Source organism: Pezoporus wallicus, unplaced genomic scaffold (genome assembly GCF_028554395.1).
Source record: "Pezoporus wallicus isolate ANWC-B61680 ecotype Strahan unplaced genomic scaffold, APGP_CSIRO_Pwel_v1 scaffold_6446, whole genome shotgun sequence".
Lineage (NCBI taxonomy): Eukaryota > Metazoa > Chordata > Aves > Psittaciformes > Psittacidae > Pezoporus > Pezoporus wallicus.
Window position 1 is genome coordinate 2,387,894 of NW_026636264.1, and position 22,423 is coordinate 2,410,316.

Below are 22,423 nucleotides of genomic sequence, written 5' to 3' on the forward strand. Positions count from 1 at the left end.
GCGGTTTTCCCCTTCTCCACTCCGGCCCGCCGCAGCCCTGCCGCTCTGCCCCTGCGCGGCCCGGGGTGTAATGCTGGAGGTGCCGCCGCGGCAGCGGGTCGCGCTAGGACCCCGCCGCCTCCGCCGCCGCCCGGGGCGCTCCGGGGGCGAACCGCGGCTCCCGGCTCGGCCCAGGGCTATAAGAGCGCAGTGGAGGGGAGAGGCGGGCGGGAGGTGTCGCGGGGTGGGGGGGAGGCGGGGGTGCCTGTGCCAAGTACGTGTTGTCCCTCCACCCCCTCTAAAAAAAGGAGTTACCGCCAAGAGAGACCCGGCGGCGGGAGGAGGGGAGAGAGGATTTTTCTTGAGATGCTGAGGATTCGTGTTACGGAGGTTTTGCTGCTTTGATATAGCTGCATTAATTAGCAAAGGGACAGAAGGGTTTCCTGCCTTTGCAGAAGGTTGCTCAAGGACCCGGCACGATGCAGAGGCTTGTGTGAAGGAGAGGACGGCTCTGGCAGCCCCTTGAGTTAAGCGCAAAACCCAAAGATAGGCTTTTTTGTGGGGTGAGGAGAGTGAGCGAGGCAAGGAGAAAAGGAGAAGAAACATAGTATCTTGGGGGCTGGAGGGAGAGATTGTATGGTGTGAATGATGATGTGCATCACTGAGGTGGTGGGGCCCAGGAAGGTCACTGGTGGAGAGAGAGCTCGGGAGGAAAATTTTGCAAGGGGTTGATTAAAAATAATTGACTCTCTGCATGTCCTCCTGCTCAGTGGGCACGAGGCACAGGGGGCAGCTCTCCTCGCTTTCCCCACAACAAAAAAAGGCAGCTCAGGTCTGACTGGTGCAGCCTTTCTGCATCCCCATCCCCCCCCCCCCCTCCGCCCCAGCTGCCATTGTGACTTTACGCTTGGGAGGGGGGGGAAGAGACTTCTAGTTTCCATGTCTAGTTGGGAAACTGCAGCAGGGAAAGGCTGCATCCTGAACCCCCACAGACCTTTCAAGAACTGACACAGTCCATGTCAGTAGTGCATGAACCACCTCCCTTTATTTGACTCCATCAGTCTTTGCTGCTTTTTGAAGGATGGGATGGAGAAGCTTCAGAGCAGAGTCCCATTGTGGTAGTTCTGTACAAACTCACAGAAAGAAACAGTTGCTGCATGTCAGTCCATCCATTTTGATGTGTAAGAGCAGACGAGCCTCCAACAAAAAGGAGGAAAGCCAGTGTTCTCTGGTTCCATAGCATTTACCCTGTATATTGGGTTTAAGGACACTGCTCTTACACACACTGCTTATATCAGCATGAACATCTGCAGAATGACTTGGGAAAAACTGCAGAACTCACCATGTCAAAAATCATTATTCTTTATCAACTGGATCCTGGCAGTACCCAGAGGCCCCATTCAGGGCTCACAGTCCTATTGTGTCGGATACTGTAGACAAACGTAATAAGAGAGATGGTCTATGCCCAAAGAGCTTATGATCTTAACCCATGATGAAAGACAACAGGTGTATACCACAGACCCATGGGGGAAGGATAAGGGGAAAAGCAGCCTTGAGAATAAAAAGCAACAGGCCTGGCCAATGACAAGTGTTTGGTGTCAGAAAGAAGTTTTAAGGAGATTTGAAGGAGAACAATAAAGTAGCTGTATGGTTATTAATGGGAAGAGTTTTTTCCATGCGTTAATTTGGCTAACTTGGAAAAGAACATAAAATTGCTTGTTAGGCACTTGGATTGCTGAAAATTGAAGGTTTGTGCCACTGGCAAAATGGAAGGAATATAGCAAAGTGACTGAAAGGCCTGCTATCTGGTGTGCTCTTGGTCCAGAAACAACTGGGAAAAAGGCTCCCAATTCCTTTTCAGTGCTTTAAAATTTACATTTCTAGTCCCAGTGAAAAGTATTATATGGAATTTTATTTTTCGTTCTAGTGCAGGCTTCAGTATTTTGCATCTTGTACTTCCCAGCAACATACCTTATGAAAAATACCTGAAGGTGAAGAAGAAAGTATTGGTACAGTTGCCTTTTTTTTTTTTTTAAAGATACTTAAAGCCCACAGATTATTTGCTATAGGAACTGTAGTGTTATAAAAGTGTTATCTAAGTTAAGGCTTTGATGTCTGAACTACTCATAAGTATCAAAGCCACACATGAATTATGCAGGACATCCCCAAAATTATACCCATCTGTGAGTAGGTGGTGTTCCAACCCTGCTTCACATAAAATCTATGTGTGATGTGTAATGTCAAACTTACCCGTTGCACAAGTCTGGCATTACTGATAGCTGGGGCTTCATTAAAAACCTACACTTTTATCCCCAAGACACTGAGGCAGGAAGATCCCTACTCCTTGCTCCCCTCCACTCGAGGTTCACACCCACTTCCCTTATACCCTCCTGGAATCAAAGGCTGCATCTGCCCCAGTGAGTCACCAAGAGCTTACTCATCAGTTTATGCAGGATTTTAACTCCTGCAAGCAGAGCTGGGTCAGGAGGAGCCTGCATTTCTTGGGGAGTTCCTGGCACACGTGCTCCTCACAGGTTCACTAGGGTGACACCTCTGGCAAGGCTTAGAGATTATGACTTTTTTCTTTCTTTCTTTTTTGTAAACACTGATTCATCTGTACTGTGTCGACCAGTTCAGCTCTACAGGAACTTTTCACATATTGATTTTTGAATGTCATTTAAAAAAAAAAAAAATCAGCCTGCTATAAGAAATGATTGTTTGGGGGGCATATTGGTTGTTGGGTTTGGTTTTTTTTCATTCCTCCATGCTGTGTGATTTCACCAAAGTGCCTAACTCATTTATTTCCCAGCCTCACAGATGCAGAACTGGAAGACTTACATTACTGAAAAGACAGGTGCTGTGACTTTCCCCTGACACACATGGCATTTGCCACTTTTACTAAGACGCTGAGTCATCAAACTTTTAAAAGCTTTTTAATAAATTGACAATAATATAGAAAGTGATGCTATTTACAGTTTTCTTTAAAAATAAGATCTTTTAGGGTACTTTGAAGCATAATTTAAAGCTGGGTACAATAACTATTAATTCATCTTGCCTCACTTAAGGCTGTTGCAGTGGAGACATCAAGATCTAAACTACTTGTTCTTTAACACAGAAAAATAGGACCAATTTTAGGGCACAAATCATCTGACCTATTCTGTGCACCTACTTTAGGATGACGTGACTCATGCTCTGAAGATGCTTAATTCTCCCTCGTGTATGAAGGGAGCCTATATTAGATATAGACTTTTACATGACAGAGGTCTAGATAGGACTGGATGGATCCCACCTGCTGCACTATACATGTGATTCAGCATTTCCCCAGAATGGCTGCTGAGAGCACAAAACTATTAATATAGTTGCACAAATTAATCCTCCAAGGAAAATTCATGTCATCTCAGCAATGAAAAGGTACTGAAAGCCATGATTATGAAACACGATATTGCCTGGAAATAAATAAAATGTTTGTGAAAACCTGTAGCCACGTGACTCAGACTAACTGGATTAATGTAAGAAGTGCCTACAAGTTCAGAAAACTTGAGCTAGAGAAATGCATTTTCTTTCTCACTTCAAAAACTGTTGAAAAATCAGCAGTATTTATGACAAAAAAAAAAAAATACCTGTAAGAATCCCAGAAGACAACATAAAAGGGCCTGTTTCCCCCATCACCAAATGTTCAGGCCAGAGGAGTGTAAAACATGCAGTTTGAATGGAAACCTCCAAGAAAATGCCATCATCAGTGTCACCACGTGATACACAGCCACAGCAGGGTATCTGACCTGGATTTCTTAGGGCATTAGTGTGTTTTGCCACATACAGAAACTGGTGAATCTACATTAAATAAGTGTTAGCAGATCTTTCTGACCATCCTAGGGAGGAAGTTATCAGATTACATGTGTTAAGATATCTTAATTTAAGTATAGAATTAATAATGCCATTATTGATCAGATAGTGAAGTGCATCGACACAGATGTTGATACAGTCTTTTGAAATGCGGGTCCTTGGTGGTGGCACTTGGAGGTAGACAGGGTGATGTAAGTGTGAAAGCTGCCAAATGTTTAAAATTTCTCCAATGCCTGTATCTGAGATGGCTTGTATCTGCATTTTAGTAATGAATAGATAATCCATGATGTTGCAAGTCCCTCCTGCTCAAGAGCCAAAGTACCATTTGGAAGGAGAAAAGGGGAAAAGATCAGAGTTGCCATGTGTGTAGGTGACCACAGAGGCCTCCGCGTGGCAAATGATTCGTGTATCTCAGCTCACAGAGCTGCTCACTGTGAGAACAACTCTGCCCCTGCTTACCCCTTGCCTTGTGCACTTTTCTTGCCCAAGCACAGTGTCTCATCAAAGAGGTTTCTTTCTTCATGCTCCCATACTGCTGGTGCTCATTTGTGACTGCAGGCTCGGCAGGGTTTGCTAGCAAGCTGCAGGGTGTTCCTGAGGGGCTTCCTTTGCCTGACAGACTTCCTTTGTAGATAGTCCACCAGTTGAAAGAGGAGGTGACATTCATATACCAACCAAGGCATACCCAGAACATCTGCTGGATGCTACTTCCCATGCCAGCAACCAGCTGGTGTCACCTCCCCGGGGGCAAGGAGAAAATGCCTCCTGGTGCTTGCCCAGCTCAGCAGGAGCCGGGTGCGTGCCTCGCTTACCACTCTGCATGCACTGCAGCAGATACAGCATTCTGGTGTGCCTTTGCTCCGATAGAGAAGGTGACTATGCCAGCTCCATGATGGCTTCATGCCTGCTTTCTGGAATGGTCGAAGGCCTCACTAGCTTTCCCGATGGAAGTGATTACCTCTTCATCTAGGGCACCATAGCCATACAGGTCATCTCCTGCTGGAAATGCTGGTCACCAGACCCCAGGTGAAGGCCTCGGGGCCCCTGGCTGTCGCCGCCTCCAGAAGGCACGTCCGCGGAGGCTCCGCTCCCCAGGTCCGCTCAGGCCGCCTGTAGCTGCCACCCCAGGGCAGGTCCCCGCCGGAACCCCGGGGCAGGAGTGGGACCGAGCACTGCGGGGCAGGGGCAGCGCCCCGCCGCGCTTGTGCGGGGCTCTCTTGCCCTCTAGCGGGCAAAGCCAGCGGGGCGGCCCCGCCGCCGCATGGCGGGAGCGATCCCCGAGCTCCCGAACAGGGGACGGCCCAGCCACCCTACTGCGGCGAGCGGGCGGACGGGGCAGGAGGCCGGGGCCGAGCCAGCGCTGGGCGTGCTGCGTGTGGTGGGCATCCTGGCGGGGAGCAGAGCAAATGGAGTGCCACACGCAGAGCGCCCTTCCAGGATACCGCCGCCACCAGTCCGCCAGCAGTGCGGAGATGGACACTGCGCCACGGCCCCAACAAGCAGCACGAAGGCCTGATAAACAAGACCATGATGGAGCAGTCGGAGGCACCACTGGTCTTTAATGGGTGTGATCCCCTCAGCTGGTCATGGTGGCTGACAATGTCCCTGTTGTGCAGTGCTGGCCAAGGAACAGATGGGCTATGCACCCCCAGCTGCTAGGCAGATATTGCATGCCTGCTACTGGTGATGACAAGGGTGCTTCAGGCATGGACTGCCCACGCAGGAACCTGAAGCCAGCTCTGCAGTGAGCCCACGGCCGAGTGGGGACAGAAATGGAGCTGGAGGCTGTGCTTGGGGAAGAGAGGACATCCATGCTTGTGTAGGGTACTCTGGCACACCATAGGAAGACCAGTTCTCAAATTGTCTAGTCTGTGTTTACTAAAAATTCTCCTTTTTTACTAATGCATTTGAAAATATTTCAGTTTCACTATCTCCATCATCTTCTCATATCCAAAACAGTAAAAACTTGGTCTTTTCCTACATTATTTAAAATGTATTATCTCCATCTAATGAAACATCTTATACCATCACTAGAAATTCTTTCTTTACAAGTATATTTTAGGAAATTTGCATTTCATTATAAACCTGTAGTGTCTTTCTACTGTAGTCTTCAGCTTCAATCTATCACTTTCCCCATTTTGTAAATCAATTTTATACTTCTGTGATCTCCCCATTTAAAAAATTATTTTCAGTACTATATACTGGATTTTTGCTCTGACTGGTGGTGTAACCACTGAACCACAGTGGGCTTAAAAGTTATCCTTGTTATGACATACAGCTTGTTATCCATCTAACAGAATTCAGAATTTGTTTTCTTCCTCTCTAAAGCTTTTCTCCTCTCACTCTCATTTATAATTTCCCATTCTTTGGGAAACGCTGACACCTCTGGAGTGACCTTCCCCTCTTGTTGGGGTTCCCTGAAGTAGGGTAGTGATGAGAAAGTCCTGTTTGCCAGTAGTGAATGTAATCAGGTCATTTGGAATGCAGTCACTTGGAAGCCTCCACTCTCTGCTACAGTTATTATAATCCTTTGTAATATTTTGCATGACTATGTCCGTTTTGTTCATTTAAATGCTACCCAATTACTTTGTTGATAACTAACATATTTTGCATAGTTTTGCCTTTTGATTTCCTTAATCATTCTGCTGCTGTTCCACCAATAACTCAACAGTATGTAACTGCACTCTGATTCAGTGATGTGCAGGGGCAGAAAATAATATAACCGTATTCTTCAAATAATTACCTTAGGTAAGTACTAATGTTTTCCTTTTGACTGACCAAATCAAAAGCATCTCTGACTAGAATCACGGCTTCTTCCTTCTGAACTTCCTGCTTTTACAGTAAGACCAGAGACCCTTCCCTCTTGTATGGAAAGGAAAGGGGCTGCTCTGGAGAAGTCAGTAGCTGTGGGGAGCTGAGGGAGTGTAAGATTACTAAGCCATTCCCCATAGAGGACTGCCATTTTATGTTTAAGTTATTTGTGAATAAGTTTCTAAAGGAACCAGGCAAAAGTGTGAGAATGAATGCTTCACATTTGGACAGAGTGGAAGGTCATGGAAAATGCACGCCATATTTTTGGTTTGAGAGAGTGTCTGACCTGTTTGATTCTCCAGTTAATATAAGGATATAAGAACACAGTTATAGCAGACTGGGACACAGCTATGTCACTACCTTTATGATAGCTGCAGTGGGAAACACCATCTAGCGAACACATCTGTTCCTGGCCACTTTGTGCAGTCTGATCCCCTCATTCCCATCCAGCAACCACAACCACTGGAAGAGGGATATTAGAAGGTACTGCCCTGCATATGCATACTTTGTTAATATGCTTATAGACCTGGTGCCCCTGAATTTGCTTAACCCTGCTTTGACCCTGCCTCCACAGTCTCCTATGACAACAAATTGTGGGAGTTCATTACTCTCTGTATAAAAATGAACTTTCTTCTATCAGTTTCACACCAATCTCCTACTAGCTTCATTGGAAACATCCTAATCCTTCTGCTGTTGAATAACAGGTGAGCAACAGTTACTCATTCACTTGATACACTCCATTAATGATTTTGTAAACCTTACTCTTTGCTCTCAGACTTCTCTCCAAACTGAAGTCTCGATATACGTAGCCTCTCATCAGGCACCCAGCAGGTGCAAAAGTCTTATTTTCTCCTTGAGGAGACAATAATTATTATACACATTTCAAACATTACCGGAAACTTAGGCAATATCAACCTGAACTAAAGGATGATAGAAAATGGGCTTAATGAATGGGCTTATGCAGTGTGTTATGTGCAGCTCACATGAGGCAGGTTATCAAAATTATTTCAGACAGAAGAATCCCAGGGGCATGCTTTTATTTGCTGTCAGGCCAGTTCTCCAGGAACTGATCAAGGAACCTACGTTTTGTGTACAGTATGTCAAATGTGTTGTAGAACCAATCAATGCTAAATTCATTCATACCTGCAATGTGACCATCACCACAGATACAGCAAGCAGTGGACCATTCATATAATGGATCTTGTAGCGTACCAGAGAGGTATCCAGGTGTTGACCATTATATAGCTCTCGTGAACACAGTTTTAACCATAGAGACTGCATCACAAGCTTATCTCGTCTTGATCCCTTGGCTAACTGCGCTAATGCTGTGTGCAACTAAAATGTTTGACCCTAGTACAAAATCAAATGATAGTTAAGACATTAACATGGAGGAGTGTTGATGCTCAGACATCACAAGCCATTAAATGATGTTGGTTAGACTTTTTATGCTTGATGGTATTCACTCTTTCCTCAGTGGTCAGACTGTAGTCCTAACATTGTCAACTCTTAGTGAATTACTACATTGGCAAGGTGAAGGTGGAGAGAAGGTTCTGCACTGTACAAATTGACATCAGTGTAATCTGTTCACATGCTGTCCTGAGGCATGAAAAGCATTTTATATATTATCCCATATGCTGGTGAGGAACTGAAAATGCCTATGACCTAGGAACTACTAAGGTGTTTCAGATAAGGAGTTTTTCTCCTCCAGATCTCTGTCATGCACAGCTGCAAACTATGTTTGAAGTTACACAGGGATTTAACCAATTGTAACAGTAGTCTCTTCTAGGTTTCAAATATGTGAAAAAAATAGGCTTTCAAGAAAAGGAAGAAAAAAACAACAGCAGTTCTGAGCTACTACCCAGCCCTCAGCATGATTCTCCCTCCCACTCTGTGGCTCTCAAGGCACTGCTTTTGTGAGGGCCACCAATACACTTCTGAGTATCAGGCTGTATCTTTATTGGCATACCTCTCTACGGAGAAGCTGAACAGAAAAGAGTCTCTACTCCTCTCCTACCCTTCATTTCTCAGAAAAATATGACAAGGAGATGAAAAGCTCTTTACTGACAAGAGTTTGCTTCTCTGCCTTCATAGCTGCTCTTGATAAAAAACAGCTTTCCCAACCTGTTGTTTAGAGATTTCATCAAAGTCTGTAAACCTGAAATCCACAGTGGGGATTTCCAGTACCCCCGCCCCCCTCAGCAGCTGTTATTCCAAGAGATCTTAGAAATTCACCAGAGGGTCTGAAAAACACATCAGCACTGGGAATCCACAACTAGCTTTTCAGAAATAGATGTCTGAACTGCTTTGCTTTTTCTAGGCATTGCAGTGAAATCACTGACAAGCAACGGGGGAAGAAACTGTTCAGGAGGCTCCTGTGCTTCCTCCGCTTTAAACACTGCTCTAGATTTGAGGAGAATTACATTTACTGTCAGGGATTCTCAGGGACTGGCTTTATAGCACAACCAAGCACTGAGAACTCACTTCTGCAGATACAGACAAACTGGCTCTGACTACCTTGCCCTTACTGCAGTAGCACTGCAGCCAACAGAACTACACATGCACATGTTGAGACATCAGACAGACCTCTAGTATTAGCGATCCTGCTTTTTTAAATGGGGGACAGGCTTGTGAAGAAACACATGGCAAAACTGAAGGAAAATTATCTTGCCAAGTCTCACGCTATGCTATTTGTATAAATCTTGATATGAACAAGCAGAAGGAATTTGTTTGAACTTTCTGGAATTCATAGCTTGTATTCTTGTAATTATCTGCTTGTTTCAGCTCTGTATCTGGGACCTGGTTCTGCTGCCCTGCTGAGGGTTGCTAAGTAGAGCTCTCACATACAGAGTCTGTAAGCTTGCCTCCTTCTTTAGAGTACGTGTTTTCCGGTGGTGTCTTCCAGTGAAGTAATGGTGACAACTCTGCAAACCCAGTTCCTCAAAGAAAAAAACGGAGCAGATTCTCAGCTCAAGTAAACTGCCACAACACTACCCCATTGCTGGAGCTCTGGCAATTGATATGAGCAGAAGATAAGCATGCATTTGGGTCATTTTTTCTCTCATGTAAAAAAACCCCAAACCTAAAACAAACCCTTACAGTTAGTTCTTCATTGCAAATCCTCAGAATTTGTGGGCCATTCTTGGCTGCAGCTTCCATAGCGATGGAAAACTGTGGAAATCACTATCATGGATAGTTAACAAAAAAGCCCAGGTAGACCAAGCACAGGGAAATGAGTATAATATCTGAGAACTGCTTAAACATTTAGAGAGTCACTCACTGAATTTCTGGAAAGACTGTTTGCAGCCCAGCTGCTCAAAATACTTGACTCTCAGATGTGTAAGTGTGAGGACTAAGTCCTTACTAAATGTTTTTAAATTATCCTCTCTGGAGACTTGACTGTCACTAAGTTTTTCTGGGATGCAGATTTTGGTCCAGTAGTTCCCATATTTTATTTACATTTTGAGTCATATGCTGCTTTCATAATTTTTTGTCTAGTCATTTTAAACATCTATGTAAAGTATTCAGACAAGAAGAGTGAATCTTGTAGCTATTATTATATTTGCAATTTCCCTTGGGTGTAAGCAAAGTCTATATAATGCAGAGTCTATCAAATATTTCAAATGTACTGCATTCCAAAGCTATTAAAAAGTTAAGGCATTACAGTTGTCTATTAACAGTGAGAATGAAGCTTATTTCATAGCATTCCTGAAAGGTAAAAAAAAATCTAAGACACACAAATGCCACACTTGAAAAATAACAGCATACTGGTAATATACTTGAAAAGAATTGGTCATTTATAAGGATGTTTTATAAGTGGAGTCTCTCTCTTCAGGAACAGAGAATCAAATAACTTCCATTACTAAAATGATTTGAAATTATGCTTTTTATAAGGCCAAGTATTAAAAAAAACCCAAACAACAAACCAGAGCCTAAATTAAGACTGAAAGGCTAAGATTCTCAGAACTGCACTTTGGTGTCTCTTTTTGGGCAATTAAATTCAAAAACTCCACAGATGCCTCATATGAGGGCTCAGTAAGTGAACTTCAGAAAGTACATATGGAAAATTAGGTCCATTTAGATCTCTTAATGGAATCATAGAATCATTTCATTTGGAAAAGACCTTTAAGATCATCAAGTCCAACTATTAACTCAGCACTGCCAAGCCCACCACTAAACCATGTCCCTAAGTGCACCACATCTATATATCTTTTAAATACTTCCAGGAATGGTGACTCACCCACTTCCATGGGCAGACTGTTCCAATGCTTGACAGCCCTTTTGGGGAAGAAATGTTTCCTAATATCGAGTCTAAACTTCCCCTGGCGCAACCTGAGGCCATTTCTTCTTGTCCTATTGTTTGTTGGTTGGAAGAAAAGACCACACTCACCTCACTACAACCTTCTTTCAGGTAGTTGTGGAGAGTGGTAAGGCCTCCCCTGAGCATTCTCCAGGCTAAACACCTCCAGTTCCCTCAGCCACTCCTCAGCAGACTTGTGCTCCAGGCCCTTCACAGGCTTTGTTGCCTTTCTCCAGCACTCCAATGTCTCTCTTGTAGTGAGGGGCCCAAAACTGAATACAGTATTCAAGGTGCAGCCTCACCAGTGCTGAGTACAGGGGGACAATTACTGTACTAGTCCTGCTGGCCACATTACTGCCAATACAAGGCAGGATGCTATTGGCCTTCTTGGCCACATCAGCACATTGCTGGCTCATATTCAGTTGGTTGTTGACCAGCACTCCCAGGTCCTTTTCCACCTCTGTGCAGTGTTTTATGTGGTTGTTGTGACTCTTCAATGTCTTTAACTATTTACTTACTTATGTCCTAAGTAAGGGTAAGGATTTCAGTGCCTGATTTTAAGCTCCCACTGTTTTAATTTCCTGGCTTCATCTTTCCATAGGGATATGACACTTTCATTGATCTATGGCATTTTTTTTAACATGTGAAAATTTAAAATACTTGCTTTACATCACTTCATACCTCCTTAGCTCTTCTGAAAATGACATCACCCAAATCTAAATCATGAAAGGCTTCCTATTTCATAGGATATACAGTTATGATCTTTGCTTTAGAGTATTTGGGTAGTCACTGGGGTAGCCCTGCCAGGTTATGGAGAGCAGACGTGAGCTGCCAAGAAGGCTGGTAAGCATGGTACTTTATTCATGGTACCTTTTTATTCACATGATTCTTCTTAAGCAAAGTGAGAAGAAAAGCTGGTTCAGACAAGACAGCAGCAAACCTGTATGCAATATACAACACAAGAGAAGGAACATTAGTTTAATACTAAATTCTGCCTGTATCTGGCCTTCCAGCCTGACCTTACTAGCAATTCCCTTCAAGAGTAGTCCTTAGATAAACTACTTCTGATTAAAGGTTGTAAAATGACAATTTTTTTTTTTGCATCTTTTGAACAGCATTTAAGCATAGAGATCACAGTCTTTACTCCTTCCCCTGTTAAACACAGAGATCACAGTCTGCCTCCTTCCCCCTCACTTTAGGTGGGGAACATGGGGATAAAGTTTACAGCTATTGTGTGTTCCAGGATTCTTCCTCACTGGGGTTGAATGTGGGTTCTTTGACCCTCAGGACTTCAGCCACTCTTGGCTGACTGAAAGTTCAAATCCTACGTCTGTCCCCTGGACAAATATTAGGCAGCAACTTCAAACTTTCTGAGGTAAGCTTCACGTAAGTGGCTTCAGTTGTAACTGCACAATGGTAAAGAACTGCATGAGCTTAAACAGTCTTACTCCAAGAGGGAATACAAACAGCTCAGCTGAAGGTCAGTTACGCCTAGATCATGACAAAACAGGAATCCACAATGAGCTAAAGAGGAGCTGTTCATGACACTACGCTCTTTGAATATAGTGAAAAATGCAGGCTAGTCCCTGCTAGTCCTAATGCTTGTATTTAGAACATATGTAACTGCTGAAAATTAATATCCTCTAGGATGCATTTACGAAGACTGTTTCAGCTTCGCTAAGGACCAGACTGGGTATCTATTGACATAAAACAAGGGAAAAGCTAAAATTCCTATCTCAGGAGAGATACATGTCCCAGTCCACAAAACGAACCATCAGTTTAGACTTACAGGCAAGGATTTCTTTCACATTGCAGAATGCTGTCTCATGCTTTTCTGAGGACATCTGTTCCGAGTCACTACAGCCTAGTTGGTTACCATCAGATCCAGCATTTCAATAGTACTAACTGCTGCCGTATGGCAGTTACTGTTGAGTCTGCAGAAATTAATCCAGTCTCTTTTTGCTGACAGCATAAGCCATGAGATTGCAATGTTACGTGAGCTGTTTTCACATTTTGTCTTCTGGGTCTTGTTTTTTATGTCTAATTTCTTATAATTATTGAAAGGCTCTACCCGTCTGTGCTTCTTTACCTTTTCAGGGAGGTGCAGTCAATGCAATTCAGTCATCTTTGATTTCATCTTCAGTTCTGCTCTCAGTATGGAGCTATCTCATCAGCTCCACATTACATCACAGCCTTGCCTTTCATCTTACTTATGCTTTGGTGTAGATGTCTGATGACTGGAGCAAGAAATACTCATTCATGAATGGAGTTTTCAAGCTCTTAATCACTCAGTATTTACAGCAGAAATTCTAGCATTTTGCCCTTAACAATAATGCGAGTAACTTTGCACTGGGTATTACATTATTTCATGTTGTTCGTAGCCTTCTAGTGAAAGCTCATTTAGTTCTTCTTGTGTAACAATCTGATCCTCTTCCATTTTTCTTACCAAATTCATCATCCTCAAAAGATGAGATTCCTCAAAGAATTATGTGTGTAAAACAGAGACTAAAAGAACATGTCATTCTAGAGCAAAACCCTGTTATCTTCATGCCAGCTATGGCCCCTGTGCCATAACCTCTTTGTCTAAGCTACTTTCAGCACCAAGGGCTCTGCATTGCAGCATACACATCTTCTGAAATGTCAGAAGGAGTTAATTTATCATCCTTCTACTCCCCTTCCTGATGTGAACATTCTCAGCTGTGGAGGGTTAGAGCTACAGCAGAGCCAGCTGAACAGTTGACTTATTCTGTCCTGCCGATGATGTGCCACATCCATACAGAGACAATCCCCTTTGCACAAAGAGCTTGGTAGGAATGCTCAAATCTCAAGCGCTTTCTTCAATTAAGCTTTTCAAAATCAAGCAAAATTTCACAGGCCTTTTGAATTTCCTTTTTTTCTATTTGTGTGACCATTATTCTCAGTATTTGCTAGGTGGTAACGTACCTTCAAGAAAGGAATATTTTCTGATATCCTGGTTCTCTGGAATACTGCTTTTTTGTTCTTGTTTAACCCCTTTGCCAGTTTTAGTATAGCCAACATGCTTTAACAGCTGATGAATCAAAGAGAACCACAACTTCAGATATTAAATATCTGAAAGTCAGTACAAGTACTTGGGAAAAACAAAAACTCTGCTTAAAGTGTGTACACAAAAGCTGGCAGCAGCTTTCAGAATTAAAAATCTCTACAGTACAAATGCAAGTAATGTGATCCCAAAATAAAAGGCTGCCTTAATATACATCTGTAAATAAAATATGATCTGTGCTACAGACTTGGTTAAGAGGGCTGGGGGACCAAGACTGAGAGCAGACTAATGTCGGCACCAGGAAAAGATTGCTTTTTGTTGGTTTGGGGATTTTTTTTGTTGGGGTTTTTTTTTTGTTCATTGGTTTTGGCCTTTTATTGAGCTCCTTCTGACATGAAAACCTTGATTCAGAACCTTTCAAGCACAAACCTCACCCAGCATCTGGTATGCAATGCACAGAGGCAAGTGCTTCCATATTCAGATAATCAACAGCAGTTACTTCTCTAGCAGCAATTTAGAGATTTGTAGGTAGAACTGCAGTCACGGAAAAATCTAAAAAGGGGACACTCGTTCCCCTCAACTGAAGCTTTGGGCTAAAATTCTAGTCCCCATTTCATCTTGCACAACATGTAAAAGATACAGAGAAAGACAAACAGAATTCCTTTTCCTTCTCTTATCATCATAACACTCTTGATCACAACATTGTTAGTCATTTTTCAGGCTGCTAATTCAAAGTCCACTGGCAGTTCCATTCTTTCCTCTTCAAGTACATTTTAATGGTATCTCATCTGAAATTCAAGCCTGGTAAACATAATAAATTTGATTGTAACTTAAGATTCCCTACTTATAAAATTAGCTTTTCAGAAAGAGTGCTGAATCTAAAGGAGAAAAAGTTGCAAATGATACCTGACAGCTTTAATGCTCTTATAACCACATTAACAAAAGATGCTGTGATTCATCATATATAAAGTTTTGTGAAAAAAAATTTGGGTGAGCTGAGAAAATAATGCTAACAGCTTTGCAGAACTACTTACAATTTAAAATAATCTGGGTGGCAGGGAAAATATGCGTGATTCTGAAGACTACAAAGTGTTCCAAAGTATGTAAAATTTTCTCTTGAAGAATCTGTTTTTGTGTAAAACATCAGCAGTAATTTCTACTTTCATAACTGCCAAGGTAATATCAAGTATGGAGAAACCAGGCAAGATACCTTCTCTAAGTAAACATCTTACCATTTCCCTGATTTGCTAGCATGAAAGATGTGGCTGACAGCAAACCCATACTTTGTGTCCATAAACTTAACACATAATATTATTACCTACGTGACAATTGGGTGGTGTATTGTAGGTATCAATCTTATAACTCCAGGATTCATAGGAGAAGGCAGGGCATTATGACTTTAATGACACAGTAAAGGACTCAGATAAACCAGTAGAGATGTAAAGTGCAAATAATGGCATTCTTGTCTTTTGGCCGAGAACTCAATCACCTGAACCAAACTGTATGACTTCTGTTTATGGATGTTCTGGAATTACTTACAACGGATCTAGGGGGAGCAACTTTTTATTTATGCCATTTTGATAGAAACCTTAAGATAAACAAAATTCCAACAAACAATCAAACAAAACCCAACTATATCTGGCAACAACAACAACAACAAACAAAACCCAACAAACCCAAACCAAACTAATACTATAATCTTCATACTTCAAGATTTAATATAAGAAATGAAACTAAGGGCTAGACTATCATCCAGAATCTTCTCTTTTCATTTTCATTAGGGAAGAAATCTTTAAAGATCAATGTCAAATCATTTGCACAGCTATGTACAGGTTTCATCAAATCACAGAAATTTAGGGCTAGAGGGATCTCAAGAGATCATTTTCTGAAACTACAACACCGGGGCAGAATGAAATATGTAAAGAAGAGTCCAACAGATTGTTACCTGATTTGTCCAGAAGAAAATTTCCCATTAAGGATATTCTGCAGCCCTTCCACATAGCTTGTTCCACTGCTTCCCTACATTCATAATGAGAAAGCTTTTTCTAACCTGGAAATTAAGCTGATTCTCCTTGCTTTTCCCTAAATGGCCAATCAAGAACTACTGATCACTATACTTAGAAAAGTCTTTTCCATACTGGAAGATGTCAGCACTTCCCTCCTCTATTTTCTGCTGTCTAGACTAAACTAAATTGCAGTTTTTCTTCATGTCACTGTTGCACTTCACTGAACTCGCTTCTATTTATTTGTATTTTTAAAAGTTTTATGTCTCAATTTGGATACAGTAAACTGGTTCAGGTTTCTGGAAAGCATCTCACCCAAGATTCCTTTCCTACAAAAGGTTTTGGGTTTGTTTTTTTTGGGGATTTTTTTTTTTTTTTTTTGGTGGGGATTTTTTTTTTGTCTTGCTTTTCTGTGATTCCTCCTTCATCAGCACAAGAACCTGTTGCACTTGTTGATTTTAAGCCATGTCTGCAACTTGGGAGGATCATTTTACCATTCTGATCCTTTTTTTCCTGTCTATTTTGAACTTATTCCATCTTGACATAAATTTTGAAATTTATAAGCATATAGTCTAGTCACTTATCTCATCACATTGAAGAGAACTGGCCCAAATTCCTAAAGCCTACATGAAAAAAGTCTGCATGATACCCATAATATCAATTACATGTGGGCATCCAAATTAGCCAAGTATGGGGTATGCTGGCTAATGAACAAACTTACAGCTTTGAAAAAAGTAATTTACTAAAGGAAATGCTTACTAATTAAAATGTTCAACATAATCCTTAAGAGGCAATTGCAGCCTAGTGGTTTTTTTAATGTTACTGTGTAATCTGGCATTTTACTAGTTTGGGGTCAAAACATGGTTCAGGTTATGACTAAGGATAACACAGTTTTCACAGAAAGGAGAAAACTTTATGGACTCTAAAACCACTTCTGCAGGGCATTCACTATTTGTTCTGGGTAAGCTATTTCTAAGGCTGGGGTACAAAGATGATTAGTAAAGCAGGTTAAGTTTTAGACTATCAAGTGTACATAGAAGTACAAAAGGTGAGTTCTGGACTGAAGTCCAGAATAGTTTTGCCAGATTAAAACTTTAATCTTAAAATCTTAGAGATTGTCTCAGAATCTTAGGGAATCTTAACTTGTGTCGTTTAACTATAAGGGACTTTTAACTTGTTTTATTTAGATACAAAGGAACTAGAATAAGATGCACTAAATAAGGCATAAAGTTAACGGTAGAGATGCCCACCATTCTTTAGCCATAATTTTGTTACACCTTCTTGTTACTCGCTTTTATTGGACCATAGTTTGTTCTGTTTCTTCAGAATGCAAATTGCAGCAAATTAGAACCCATGGACTTACAGTTAGGAAAATTTTAAAATTATATGTAAAGTGGCTGTAAGGCAGTGGCTAAGCAGTAGTGTAAGACAGACACAGATATCCTTGGACTTAAAATCAAATGTGGAACCCAAAAGTTCAGTAATGCAGAATTTTTTTTTTTAAATTTGCAATAACCAACTGGAAACCATCCAAATAATGCAGCATTTGCAGAAAATGTTACAAATAACTTTTGCCTTCAACAATTATCTCCAGGTCTGTCACTGCCTTGCTTTAAGATGTTAGACAAATAATTTTAGCCTATGGCATTTCATGGTACCCAAAGAAGGCAATCAACCTCTATTGGTCCTCCACAGATGCTGTAAGACCCAGATCTTAATGAGGTACATTAACCCTTCAGAGCAGTAGAGTCTCCTGCAGGGACTCTGGTACCTCATCAACTACCGGTGCTAGCTGAACTTCTGGTGATCAGCAATTAAAGCTAGATGATGAATACACACAGTATCACTTAGACTAAAATGGAGCTTATATAAAAAGACATTAAGGATCTGAGTAGACTGAAAGGAGAGAGACACAGATTGCATGGGCGTTAAGTCATTTAGATCCCACCTTGTAACAACAACTGCTAACCTATAATTTATTCAATACAATAATGCAATACTTATTCCTCAGACTTGCCTTCCACTTCATCCATCCAGGTCTGTTAAGATGAGCAGGCTCTTTTGGGTGCCAGGATGTTATCAGGCATAACAGACAGCAGTCATGGGTAGATATGGGGAAAGATCACACCATTCACAATCTCTGGTTTCCAGCAGGTTACCTATAGGCTCTGCTGGTGGTCCTCAGTCCTCCACTGCTGCCACAGCTTTCCAAAGCTTCTCAGGGCTTACAGTGTGAGAGACTCCAAACTGACCTTTGGTCCTCTGAGTCAAAATGGCACTCTCTCTTGCTGCTGTGGAGAATAATAAACAGCTTGCTCTCATCAGTTGCTCCCTTCTTACTCTTAAAGCCCCACCCAGCTAAGCATAAGGACAAGTAGACAGGTAGACTCTGGAACACTGGGCCATCTACCTTTGTGAGCGATCTCTGCAGCAGATAGGAGTGACATCTGAACTGACAGAGGATATGTGTATTTTTCATCCAAGTCAACACACGAAGGAGATGCAAATTCCAGCCTTCCCAAATACGGATGTTCATAAGCCTAGTAACAACCTAGTACTTAGGTGGAGAGGACATCACTTCTCCCATGCAGCAGCAATAAGACATTCTTTCCTCAGTGGCACACTGAAGTAACACATCCATGCTTCCACTTGTGGCACCCCATGATGAAACTGTGTCTGACTATCTCCTTTGTTGTCAATTCTGACAGCATAGTGCGTATGTACCCAGCAAGTCTGATATCCAGATCTGCAGGAGTTCCTTTTCCAGAATCTCTGCAACAGCCATAAGCAGTAAATAAAAGCAGCTTACAGTGTAGATATTTACAGCTGAGCTAAAATCGTTTCAGTTCCTCCTACAGCCAAAGGACTGAAATGGGTATTTCTTTGGCTGAGATTCATCTAAGCCACTTTGAACATTTATCTCAGGGTAAGACAAATCATGACAGAGATGCATACTTCTCCCTGTTGACTATAATGAGAGCATAAGGCAATTAATTCAGGTGCAGACACCCATATGTAGACATTTATGTGTAGCTGGAAGAATCTTAGCCTGTTTTACATACCTTTGCCTTTCTACACAAACCTTTGTTACACATGGTTTAGTCTCACCATGTGTAACACTGAGTCCCCTTTCCTCAGGAATTAAGTCCTAGATCCTGACTGATACTTGTAGGGGTACATCTTTTGTGCTGCATGAAAGGGAGAATGCTCAAGGACCAGAACCAGCACCACATGGGTGCCCTGGCTGTGCTGTGGGCTCCTCCAACTAAATCTCTCGATTACAGACCAGATACAGACAGGCTATACCTAAGCTGCAGGAACACAAGACCCATAAACACTTCAAATGCCATATGAACAGGAGACTCCCTAAGCCTTGTGAACATTATCCAGTCTGTGTATCCTGACTTTTTGCTCTTGGTATAGCTTATGCCTCCTTGGAGACATGCAATTCAGATACTGCAGAGAACCAACTCCCCCAGGTTCCCTCAAGACCCTTCCCTTTTCTAGAAGAGGGTCCTGTAATGGACTGGAAATCCTCTCAGCCAAGAGCTCCTGCCTGAACAGTGCCAAGTTGGGACTGTTCCCTAAAGAGCAGCTTTGTCCACAGTTGCTTCAAGGATTTTCATTAGTGCCATTATCACTATGCCTTTGCGAGTGGCTCCAACAGTCCCTTTTGATGTCTAAAGAATCCCTTGCTAGCAAATATACCATGAATACCCACAATATTTACATAAATATTACAGCTGTTTTTCAACTCTGTAAGAGCCAAATGCATCTATGGAAACAGACTCTGCTGACCACAATGAACTTTGTATTAGGACTGTCAACTTTTTCGTGAAAGAATCGCAGAACCTTTTATAGTGAAGGTATGTGTCCACCACACACTTGTGCTATTAGCTTAGATCAGACCCTAATACTAATTTTGGCTACTACACAACTAAACACACATATTTGGAAAATAATCATGCCTTCTACTGCTTATAAAAAAATATGTGCAACCAAAGATGATAAATAGTACTCTCAGAAAAAGAAGTAAATGCTACTTAAAATAATGAAATACACTAAAGAAAACAGTAATTAGAATTTTATAATTCTTTCCTTTTTCAAAGAAATAATTACATACACTTCACCATCTTCAGTGGTATTAAAAATGTTATAATTTAAGATTACTTTCATTAATAAATCATAGTAGTACTACAAAGCATTATTAAAAGTAACTTTAGACAGTGGTGTGGGAAAAGAAACAAGAAAGAAGGTATACAGTGCTGCTTCTACTTCAACATTTCCAGAAAACATATATTTTAAATATATTTTACAGCTTACAATACTGATAATTCTATAATTGTTTCTTTAGTAATACTGTGAAGTAATGTCTTTGCCACTCTTATTTTTTGAACTACATAACAATAATTATTTACAATTATACCAGTCAAATTGCATTTAAAAATATAGAGTCAGAGTCCCTAATAAATCCTTCTGGTTTTTCAAGTAACACAGATAAAATTAACTTTGCTAATCTTGACTTGTTTTATTGTACCCTTATGTGCAATTTCTATCCCTCTTTCTTATTAAGTACAGAATCTATACAGTGGAAAGTGTTAGGCAACCTTAACTATAGTTATTGCTGCCAACTCTTCCTATAAAACTTAGAGCAAAATAGTGGTATAATTAAAATTGACAGCAATGCTCACACTAATTTCAGAGAATGGAAGAAAAGAGAAGAAATGCTCCCTGAAATACAGTAAGGCCCCCACAATAGAATTTTATATTTACATGGAAAGCACTGGTAATAACATTTCAAGAAATCTTATGATTAATACAGTATAGGCAAAATACATGTATAAATGTGTGTATATACATGTATGTATATAAAGACACATGTAAAAAGGATTTCACTTAGATGTGTTCTATCTTTTCAACCAGTGCTAGCAACACTAAAGAAAAATCCTTGGAAGGGAAGAAAAATGAAGTATAACTTATTCAGCTGGAACCATGAGGAAAATATTAACCACTAAAGCACATAATGTAATTCCATTACTTAAAATGTTTTCAGGGAACCTCTATTATTGTTCCAAAAGTGCCATGGGATCTTATCATCAAAAGATAAAACAGCAGCTGAACCACAGTTCTCATCTAATAGCAAGAAAGTCCCCAGTCTTCAGATTTATTTATACAGTTAATTTTATGCAGCAGGAATAGTCTTGCTTCAGACCACAGAACATTTCAAATGCTTAAAATTAGGCATACTATATGTAACTCATCACAGAACTGGGACCTACAGCCTAACCTGGAGAGCTGCAACGAATATACTTCTCAAATAAAAAAAAAAAAAAAAAAAAGCATGTTCCTTCAAAAGAGAGTACCGGTTGACCTGCATTTTTTATTCATATAAAAGCAGTATTTCAACAGTCTGTATATCATTTCTCTTATGAATTATGTATTTACCACAAGAAGGTCACTCCCAACTTAAAAAACTGAAATTTAAAATCTTTCCTATTACTAGTATCTTCAATTATTTTTTTTTCATTTTAATAAGAATTTTGCTTTCACCTTGCTTCTCTGAATTTTCAACTTGACTTAAGAAAGCAGTTCTTCTGAAGCTTAAGGGAACTTGTTATGTACGCCAGCAAGGTGTTTTTCAGCTAACTACATAGGAACAGTGTTAGAAGACAGTGTGTTAGGTCAATATAAATTAATGCTGTGAGAGGTATTTGGGAACACATATCTTAGATAAATTTTAATTCTTTTCCTTTTAAATGGACTCTATCATGATAAGCTTTCAAGTAACTTTAGCAAGTTGAAAATATTTAAGATAAGCTATATTTATAGCAAATGCAAAGATTGCTGTGAACTCTTATTTATGAGCTGAATAGTGTTACCTAGCCACAAATGTTCACATTTATTTTCAGTCTCACTAGTGGATGAGTGTTGACTCTCTTGTAATTGACGGCTTGGCTTCGCGAGCGCAGATTTGGGAAGGGCTTTAACTACGCTTACTACAAGGACGATGACCAAGAGCATGTGGGATATGCAAATCTGGTTGGGAAAAAAAAAAGGGTTCTTAGGCAATCGGGAAGTGTCCGACCAGGACTGTCAACTCCTGAGCAATCTCGAGCTACCCACGCGCCGGTCCGCCCGCATGCAAGGTTGGATCTGCAGCTTCCCATGCACCTTTTCACCTACCGTTTCGACCCTCACCTGTCCATACAGACAAGTGAGAGTGAGCCCTTCCAGCCTGCGCAGTGGATTTTTTAGGTGAGGCGTAGCTTGTGCAGAACTGGCCCCACCCTTTACACCTGAGGTTTAACTGCCACGGCCTAGCTAGCTAGGACGGTGACAGCAAAGTCCACAGGTAGTAGGTTTTGTAAGAGTGTCCTTCTCCTAGATGGAAGACCTTACAAGGCTAGACGAGCTCCATCTGCCAAGGTTTGAAGATAGGAGCTTTCCTTCTCCTGTGAAGAGGCTTGT

At 41.3% G+C, this 22,423-nt stretch overlaps 1 long non-coding RNA gene across 1 annotated transcript; it reads right to left on the minus strand.

The window, feature by feature from the left end:
- Positions 1–1,627: 1,627 nt before the first annotated feature.
- On the minus strand, positions 1,628–14,268 carry LOC130594028 (uncharacterized). Its single transcript, XR_008970956.1, has 2 exons — positions 11,801–14,268; positions 1,628–1,964 (listed from the first exon to the last, which is right to left on the minus strand). It is a non-coding gene; the product is annotated as an uncharacterized LOC130594028 (long non-coding RNA).
- Positions 14,269–22,423: the final 8,155 nt, after the last annotated feature.